The sequence below is a fragment of the Ursus maritimus genome, unplaced genomic scaffold (genome assembly GCF_017311325.1).
Source record: "Ursus maritimus isolate PB19 unplaced genomic scaffold, ASM1731132v1 scaffold_15, whole genome shotgun sequence".
In the NCBI taxonomy this organism is placed as follows: Eukaryota; Metazoa; Chordata; class Mammalia; order Carnivora; family Ursidae; genus Ursus; species Ursus maritimus.
Window position 1 is genome coordinate 7,361,615 of NW_024423897.1, and position 10,730 is coordinate 7,372,344.

Here is a 10,730-nt window from a genome sequence, read left to right on the forward strand (position 1 = left end):
GGTTGGTTTCTGGTGAGAACTCTGTCCTTGGCTTATAGGTGGCTGCCTTCTTACTGGGTCTTCATAAGGCCTTTCATGCATGTGCAAGAGGGGAGAAAGAGAGATATCTCTGGTGTCTTTCTCTTCTTGTAAGGACACCAGTCCTGTCAAAGTAGGGCCCCATTCTTACGACCTCATTTAACCTTAATTACCTCTTGAAAGGCCCCATCTCCAAATACAATCACATGGGGGGACACAATTCAGTCCATAAACTCACCATCCGCAGAGTTGGTAGGCAAGGTTAAGGTGAGGAGAGATATAAAGTAACTCTTCCAGAGCCAAACAACAGGAAATAAGTGTCTGAACTGTGTAAAAATCCAGCCCGTATTCTGTGAATTTCTTCAGAGCAAGGACATGTACTCCTCTTGTATTTTACACAGAGTTAGGGTACAATTTTAGGCTGATTAATTTGTCCAGTACTAACCTTACCTTACCAAACCTGTCAAATTCAATGTCCAGCATTGATGAGGGTACAAGGACACAGAGTTCTCATGCATTGTTGCTGAGACTTTGACATGTTACCCTCTCTCGGGGAGTCATTTGGTAATGTGTGCTGAATCCTGTAATATGAGCGTATCCTTTGATTCAACAATTCCACTTCTTCGCTATTTATTAGAAGATGATCATGGATATGTGAAAAAATTTAGCTCCAAGATTCTTCACTGCAGTATTATCTGAAAACACGTAAGTTAAGAAATAAGCTGTGTGCTCAACAATAAATGACTAACATAAATTATAGTATATGCATAAAACAGAATAAAATTCAGCTAATATTGATGTTTTGGAAGAATATGCAAAGCCATGGAACAATACCCATGACATATTAACTAAAAATAAGACTGGTTAAAATATGACTCTTTTCCATTATAAATGTAAACACGTGCATATGTTTGCACACAAAAAAGAACGAAACACTACAGTGTTTATAAATGTAATAGGATTATTGGTAACCTATGTTCTTCTTTTCTTGTTCATCCATAGTTTCTAAAATTAGGTTTGTGACAAGGGAAAAAACATTTTTGTGGAGCCCAATGGGGGGCTTGAACTCATGACCCCCAGCTCAAGACTTGAGCTGAGATCAAGAGTTTTACGCTTAATCAACTGAGCCACCCAGGCGCCCCACAAACATTATTGTTTAAAAAAAACTATAAAGTCACATCTGAATTGAATTTCAATCAAAACAATTTGAGTATCTATAGAAAGAAAGAAAATGTAAGGAGGAAAATAATAAAAACTTTACCTTCCAGCTTCACAAAAATAGGTTGTATTTTTCTGTAATACGCTGTCTAAGAGAGTGGTCTAGACAGGAAATACATAAGACTGGACTAGAATACGATGCTCAGACCCCGCTTTTCTAACCATAAGCCAAGATTTATTTTGAAAAAATAAACCACCACTTTTTAAAATTAGGAGTTTCTTGAATAGTTGACTCAAACTCTCTATTGAATTTGCCCTTGATATTTTGCAAATTCTTTATACAAAACAATGCAAGGAAAGTATGCTGGTCTAGAATGTCGAGGTCAAAGTTACAGAGAGCCCTTACACAACCCCCCCCACACTTTTATTTATATAAACTATATTTTAGAGCAGTTTTAGTACAGATTTGAGTACAAAATACAGAATTCCCACGTAACTCCAACCTTACCCGTGCACAGGCTCCCCCACTCCCAATCTTCTGCGCCAGCGCGGTACATCGCTCCTACCAGTGACCCACAGTGACCCATCATTATCAGCCGAAGTCTACAGCTTATATTGGGGCTTACTCTTGGTGTTATACATTCTATGGGTGTTGTCAGACACAATTTCTTCTCCTTATTAAAATCAGTTTCATAATTACATCTAGTACTTACTGGGGAAGGTGAAACAATGTTGAAAGAGCCAAGTGGGATTGAGGGAAGACTGCATCATTGTCACCATTCCTTCTTACCTAAGGAAGGGGGCAAAGGGTGGTGATCATGGGGCGCCTGGGTGGCTCAGTCATTAAGCATTTGCCTTCGGCTCAGGTCATGATACCAGGGTCCTGAGATCGAGCCCTGCATCGGGCTCCCTGCTGGGGGGGGGAGCCTGCTTCTCCATTTTACACTCCCCTTGCTTGTGTTCCCTCTCTTGCTGTCTCTGTCAAATAAATAAATACAATCTTTTAAAAAAAAAATGGTGGTGATCCTACAAAGCAGGGGTCTCCCAGAGGGTGGTCTAGCACAGGCTCTACTCCCTCTACACCCAGTCTCCAAAAGATGCTTACATGGGACTTCTGGACTCCTCCTGTTTCAGGCACCAACACAGGAGACTCAGCCTGGCATTCTTTGTGGCATGGTAGGCTCTCAGTCCACTGAGGTCCCTACTGTGCATCTAACTAAGCTCTATGTTTGGTTAAGAATTACCTGATCCAGGGGCGCCTGGGTGGCACAGCGGTTAAGCGTCTGCCTTCGGCTCAGGGCATGATCCCGGCGTTCTGGGATCGAGCCCCACATCAGGCTCCTCTGCTGTGAGCCTGTTTCTTCCTCTCCCACTCCCCCTGCTTGTGTTCCCTCTCTCACTGGCTGTCTCTTATCTCTGTCGAATAAATAAATAAAATCTTTAAAAAAAAAAAAAAAAGAATTACCTGATCCAGGGCCGCCTGGGTGGCGCAGTCGTTAAGCGTCTGCCTTCGGCTCAGGGCGTGATCCCTGTGCTCTGGGATGGAGCCCCACATCAGGCTCCTCCGCTAGGAGCCTGCTTCTTCCTCTCCCACTCCCCCTGCTTGTGTTCCCTCTCTCGCTGGCTGTCTCTCTCTGTCAAATAAATAAAATCTTAAAAAAAAAAAAAAAAGAATTACCTGACCCAATGAACACATTCCCAGCTGAATTACAAGGCAATGTTCTGCCATCTTGTTTCAGCTCATGAACAATCGTCCTTTCTATAGCCTATTTAGTGTCACATTTTCACATTTTTTCTTTTGTTGGTAATTTTACTGTTTAAAATCATCCCCAAGCATAGTGCTGAGGACTATGTTCCTCGATGCAAGAAAGCTGTGCTGTGCCTCACAGAGAAAACGTGTGTTACATAAGCTTTGTTCAAGCATGAGTTATATAGTGCTGTTGGCCGTGAGTTCAATGTTAATGAATCAACTATATTAAATAATGTCTTCAAACAGAAACACACCTAAAACAAGTTATGTGAATTGATCGGTTAACGAAAATGTGACCAGAAGCTCTAGGAAATCTAATCCTGTTATTTTCCCAAGGAGTAATGGTTAAATAATCATTAATTCAGTGTTCACAACAACTTTCTAGAACATAACTACCACAAATAACAAGAAACGGCTTTATAAAAATTCTAAGTTGTTATACATCAAATAATACAACATTAAGATACACAAGGCAACGTATGACCAAATTAAAAGAAATAGACAAATCTAAAAGCATAGCGGGAAAATTTAACAAACTTCTTTCAGCAACTGATAGAATATCAGATAAAAAACAATCAGAACATAAAAGGTTTTTAAATTGAGACAAAATCACATAACACAAAACTCATCAATTTAACCATTTAAAAGTGTGCAATTTATTGGTTTTTAATATATTCATAATGTTATACAGCCATCACCACTACCTCATTCCAGAACATTTTTATCATCTTAAAAACAAACTCTGTGTCCATTAAACAGCCACTTCCAATTCTTCCCTTATTTCTACCCTCTGCAGCCACTAATTCATTGTCTGTCTCTATGGACTTACCTATTCTGGACATTTCATATAAATGGAATCATACAATTTATTCTGGCTTCCTTCACTTAGTTTATGTTTTCAAGGTTTATCCATGTTGGAGTATGCATTGCTTTTGTGGTTAAATAATATTTCATTGTATGGATTACCAAATTTTGCTTATCCCTTCATCAGTGGATGGGGATTTGGGTTGTTTCCACTTTTGTCTTTTATGAATAATGCTATTAACATTGTGTACAAATTCTTGAGTGAACATATGTTTTGTTTTGTTTTTTTTAAAGATTTTATTTATTTGACAGAGATAGAGACAGCCAGCTAGAGAGGGAACACAAGCAGGGGGAGTGGGAGAGAAAGAAGCAGGCTCCCAGCAGAGGAGCCTGATGTGGGTCTCGATCCCAGAACGCCGGGATCACACCCTGAGCTGAAGATAGACACTTAACGATTGAGCCACCCAGACGCCCCTGAACATATGTTTTTGACTCTCTTGGCTATACCTAGGACTATTGTTGCTGGGTCAAATTGTAGCTCTATGCTTGACTGTTCAAGGAAATGTTTCTCAGACCGTTTAACCAGACTGTTTTCCACAGCAGCTGCACATTCCCACCAGCTGTGTGTAATGGTCCTAATTTCTCCATATCCTCACTAATACTTCTATTTTTTTATTGCCATGCTAGTGCTTGTAAAGAGGTAACACAGTGTTGTTTTGTATTTGCCTAATGGCTAATGATGTTGAAAATCTTTCATGTTTTTATTGGCCACTATATATCTTCTTTGGAAAAACTTTTTAGAGATTTTAAAAAAAGATTTTATTTATTTATTTGGCAGAGAGAGACAGCGAGAGAGGGAACACAAGCAGGAGGGAACTGGAGAGGGAAAAACAGGCTCCCCACTGAGCAGGGGGCCTTATACAGGGCTCCATCCCAGGGCGCTGGGATCATGACCTGAGCTGAAGGCAGACACTTAACAACTGAGCCACCCAGGCACCACTGGAAAAATTTCTGTTGAGGCTTTTTGGCCATCTTAAAAATGGGTTGTTTGTATTTTTGTTGTTGAGTTCTTTATATATCCTGTAAGAAAACATATAGCATAAGAGATATTTATATATTCTGGACAGTAATCAGATTTATGATTTGCAAATATTTTCTCCTATTATGTTGCTTGTCTTTTGACTTTCTTGATAGTGTTCCTTTGATGCAAATAGTTTTTAATTTTGATGATGTCCAATCTATTTCTTCTTTTGCTGTTTTTGTGTTTGTTGTCAGATTTAATAAACAGTTGACTGATTCTAGGTCATGAAGATTTACACCTATATTTCCTTCTAAGTTTTATATTTTAGCCCTTGCATTTGAGTCTTTGATCCATTTGGTTATTTTAGAATACGGTATGAGGTAGGGGTCCAAATTCACTCCTTTGCTTGTGGATATCTAGTTATTCTAGCACCAATTGTTGAAAAGACTACTTTTCACTCCACTGAATAATCTTGGTAAACTTATTGAAAATCAACTGACAATAGGGATGCCTGGGTGGCTCAGTTGGTGAAGCGTCTGCCATGGCTCAGATCATGATCTCAGGGTCCTGGGATTGAGTCCCACATCAGGGCTTCCTGCTCAGCGGGGAGCCTGCTTCTCCCTCTCCCCCTAGAGCTCCCCCTGCTTGTGCTTACTGTCAAATAAAAATAAAATCTTAAAAAGAAAAGAAAATCAACTAACAATAGATTATGGGGTTTTTTTCCTGGACTCTCACTTCTATTCCATTAATCTAGGTCTATCTTTAATGCCAGTTCCATACTGTTTTGATTACTATCAGTTTGTATTCAGTTTTGGAACTGGGAATTTTGAATCTTCCCACTTTGTTCTTCTGTTTCAAGATTTTCTCTAATTGGGGTCTCTTGCAATTCCAAAAAATTTTAGAATCAGTTTGTCAAGTTCTCCAAAGTCATCCGGGATTCTACTGAAAAGTACAGGTAGAATCTGTGGATTAATGTGGAAAGTATAGCCATTTAACAATGTTAAGTCTTCCAATTCATGAACACGGAATGTCATTCCATTATTTAGGTCTTCTTTAATTTCTTTCAACATGGTTTTGTAGTTTTTGGTGCACAAGTCTTACACTTCCTTGGCTAAATGTATTCCTGAGTATTTTATTCCTTTTGTATTGTTCATTGCAAGTATGTAGAAATGCAAGTAATATTTTTTAAATTTTAAATTAAATTTTTAATTTAAATAAATTTTAAATTTTAAATTACACCTGAAATTGTAGCAGCCATCTTGGTCAGCTTGAGACTGAAGTCAGTGCTAAGAGACGGCAGAGATATGGAAACAACCAGGACCCCAGAAGATACCAGAGTTAATGAGTTAACTCAGTCTGCAATCTCTACAACTGGACTTTGTTTCCTTATCACTTATACCCGTTTGTTTCGAGAAAGAAATTTTTGTTAAAAACACTGGTGACCATCTGCCCAATATCTCCCCTTCTTTATTACTATGAGAACCTCATTCCTCCCCTCCCCCCAGGGAGGGAAGGGCAATATGCCCTGCTAAAAACTGCTTTCTCCTCAGATTTCTTTTCAGCTAGGAATGGCCATGACCCACGTAATAATGCCAGCAATTGAGATAGAAACATTTCAGAGTGGGGACACAGGAAAATCTTTTTAATGGGAATAGGTTTCTTCCCCACCTTCTAAACTGTTATATTTAGGGTTATAGGTACTACTTGCTGAATTATGGAGTACTTCATCTAGGCATAAATTGTATATAACCTTCAGAATTTGAAGGATGGCTTTGTTGCCACTACTTAGTTTCAGTATGTATACAGTTTACATCTAATCTGAGGTTGTTTTTCTTGAGTTTTATTTGTTTTTGGTCACGAATTACCAGATAATTGTAAACTATTTGCTGGTGTTGTTAAGTAATGCACCATATTTATTTTCTGTTTACCTTTTGACTCCCTTCAGCCATTTCTCCCACCCTCCACCCTGTCTCTGGCAACCACCAATCTGTTCTCTAAGAATTTTTTCATTTTTTTTGGATTCCACATGTAAGGGAGATCATATGGTATTTGTCTTTCTCTGACTTCACTTCAGCTTAAGGACCCTGAGGTATGGCCTGGTTATTGCAAATGGCAAGGTTTTGTTCTTTATGATTGAATTAATGTAACAATTTAGTATCAATAGCGTACAAAACCTTTGCTATGTCTGCTCCTCACTTGTTGTCACAAATTACACCTTTACATATTGTGTGCCCATAAACACAGATTTACAGTGACTGTGTTATGCAGCTGTCTTTTAAACAAGGAAAGAAGTTACAAAAAAAAAAAAATACATCAATACTGCCTTTTATGCTTATCTATATAGTTACCTTTACTGGCATTCTTTATTTCTTTATGTGGATTTGCAATACTATCTAGTGTCCTTACATTTTAGTGTTTAGCATTCCTTGTAGGGAGGGTCTACTTGTGACAAACTCTTTCAATTTCTGTTCATTGAGAGTGTCTGTTTTGTCTTCATGGGGCGGGGGGCTACTTATCTGTAGAAGTTTTTAATTCCAGTATAGTTAAGATAGTATTGGTTTGGTGTACAATATAGTGATTCAAAAATTCCATACACCACCCAGGGCTCATGATGACAAGTGCACTTCTCAAGCCTATCACCTATTTCCCCCATCTCCCCACCGACCTCCCCTCTGGTAACCCTGTTTGTGTTCTAGAGTTAAGAGTCTATTTCTTGGTTTGTCTCTTTCCCGCCTTCTCCTTTGTATGTTTTGTTTCTTAAATTCCACATGAGTGAAATCATATGGTACGTCTGTGACTTACTTCGCTTAACATTAGACTCTCTAGTTCCAGCCATTTGTTGCAAATGGCAAGATTTCATTTTTATGGCTAAATAATATTCCACTGTATATCTTCATTTTTGAAGTAGTTTTTCTAGACATTGAAGTCACAGTTAACAGGTTTTTTCCTCTCACCTCTTTGAATGTGTCATTCCATTGTCTTCTGGTCCCCATGGTTTCTGAGGAGAAATAAGCTGTTATCCTAAGAATCACTTGGACGTGATGTGTAGCTTCTTTTGTTTTTGATTCTCTTTCAACAGTTTGATCGTGTGTCTAAGAATGGATCTGAGTTGACTCTATTTAGAGTTCACTGAGCTGCTTGTACGTGTAGATTTGTGTTTTTCATCAAATTTAGAACGTTTTTAGGGACGCCTGGGTGGCTCAGTTGGTTAAGCGTCTGCCTTTGGCTCAGGTCATGATCCCAAGGTCCTGGAGTTGAGCCCCAAGTTCACTCCCTGCTCAGCGGGGAGCCTGCTTCTCCCTCTGCTCGCCACTCCCCCTGCTTGTGCGCTCTCACACAAATAAATAAAATCTTTAAAAAAATTTTTAAGGAAGCTTTCAGCTATTATTTCTTCAAATCCTTTCTGCCTTTCTCTCACCTATGACTCCCATTATACCCTTGCTGGTTTTTTTGATGGTGTCCTACACATCTCTTAGGCTCTGCTCATTCTTTTAAGTTTTTGTTACTTAGACTGGATAATTTCAGTTGGTTTATTTCAAGTTCACGGATTCTTCCTTCCATCTGTTCAACTCTGCTGTTGGGCCCTTCTAGTGAATCTTTCATTCCAGTTATGCTTTTCAGCTCCACAATTCGACTTTTTATTTCTCTCTTCATTCCTATTTTCTATTTGGTGAGATATCATTCTTATGGTTTCCTTTAGCTCCTTAAATGTATTTCAAATAGCTGATTAAGTCATCGTCCTGCATGTCCAATGTCAGTGTTTCCTGGGGGGCAATTTTCTATTATTTCCTTAGGTATGGGCCATATTTTGTTTCTTTACATGCCCCTGTAATACTTTGTTGTTGAATACTGGACATTTTGAATATTTTAATGCAGCAATTCTGTAAATCAGGAACTATCCTTCCCCCCCACCCAGGGTTTGTTAGTGATGTTGTCGCTGTTAACTTTTCTCAACTAATTGCTCTGTGCGTGCTGGTACAAACCTTTGACACTCAACCAGGAAGTTCACAACTCTGCCTTAGTATTTACTCCTTGCTTGCAGAGCCTTAAAATCAGCTGGAGGTGGACCTTTTACAGTTTTTGCTGAGCGGGTGCACAGCCCTGGATATGAGCATGGCTTTCTAGATACCCAGTAATATGTCAGAGCTTTTCTAAGTCCTTATTCACCAAAGCATCTCATTCCCCAGCCTCTTCCCAAGATCTTTGGTTATTCTATTTTTTTTCCCGTTATCCATTCCCCCACAGTCAGCAACAACTAATACATTTGCCTGTGTTTGTGACAAATGCCTTCTAGGTAACTATCTCAGTACCAGAGAGTTCTGCGTTACGTAAGACAAAGGGAAACCCTTTGAAAGTGTACTCCAAGAAGCCATCAGACAGTTCAAAAGAAACAAGCACAATTTTTTTTTGCAAATTAGTCCCATTATACTCACTGTGGTACTGGCATACTCGCAGGGAATGTGGCTGTTATCTTCAAGGCCACTGCTAAGCTATGGAGAGGGGGATGAGACCAGGGTAAGTTAAAATGCCACAAAGCTGTCTGTTCTTACCAAGATTCAGCTGTTTCTTCTTGATTATGTTGCCCTGGTCTGTAAGCCTTTAGTTAGTTTCCAATTCTGAAAAAGTTGACTATAACAATTTTTGCCAGCTTTTCATTCCTTTTACGGGATGAAGACTTCTGAAGTTCCTTAATACATTTTGGCAGAAGTCTGGATATAAAAGATTTAAAGAACTATATAGGATAGTGTATCCAATAAACTGCAGACATCATATTCAAGTATATGTGGAGCATTTGTAAAAACTGAACAACTCCTGGGTTATAAAGCAAGTCTCAACAAATTTCAAATAATTGAAACAATGCATTTTAGAACAGAAATGTGTTTTCCAACAATAATGGAATTAAAATAGAACTCAATGACAAAAAGACAATTAGAATCTAGCAGCCAGGCAGTTACTCAAAGGATGGTTATAGAGAACATGACAACATAGTTTTCTGGGGCTCTGGTCACATGCATGTCAGGTCATCAGATGTCAGAGTTGAAATGCAGGAACGTTAGAAAGGTTCTGGTTTGACTCCCCCCCCCTTCACTTTTATAGGAGAAACAGAAAACCAAAAAAAGGTCACACAGAGAACTGTTGGCTGAAATAGTTCTATATCCTAGGACTCCCAACCCAATGCTCTGATACAGGGCTGCTCCTCAAACCTTCCTTCATCCAGAGGTCTAGGCTGCCAGTATTCACTTTTCCCCTCCACAATCTCATACCCACACTGGGAACTCTAGCTTTGTTTCCTGACAGTCTTCCCATTTTCTCCTTAAAAATAGGCTAACCAGAGCTCTATTATTTCCTAGGGAAAAGTTTCTCGTATTATCTATTACCTAATGATATTTATAATTTCTGATAAGACAATGTTTTAAAGATGAAATAACCATAAACTTACTTTCTCAGGAAGTGGAAGACTGACTTGGCAGTACATGAACTAATCATGACCTTTGGTTAATTTAACATACACCCTAGTCTTTCATTAGTTCCTCCTATACCTCACTGAATCCTGTTTCTCACCCACAAAACACCTGGATCTACTGACTAATGGACTCAATAGTACAGTAGATTCTCTGCGGTTACCAGGCTAAAAGGAAATTGTTTAGCTTCCACGTTTGCTAGAGAGTACTGATCTAGAGCGAACGCTTGAACCTTCTACATACCCATTTGTTTGTAAATTGGAGTTACTGTTATAATTCATTCATTCATTTGGGCTTGGAGACCTTTGGAAACAGCATGGTACAACACAGCTCATGCTCAATAAGCACTTGTTTTCCCAAGTGTTATGTTCTTTACATGAATTCTAATCTAATCTTTGTGTTGGCAAATGACATTAACTAGTGGCCCAACAATCACCCCTTTCCCTGACTACCTTTCACTGTCACTAGAAATCTCCACCTTGTCTTTCTAAAACTCCAATTTCTTGGAGTGAAACGA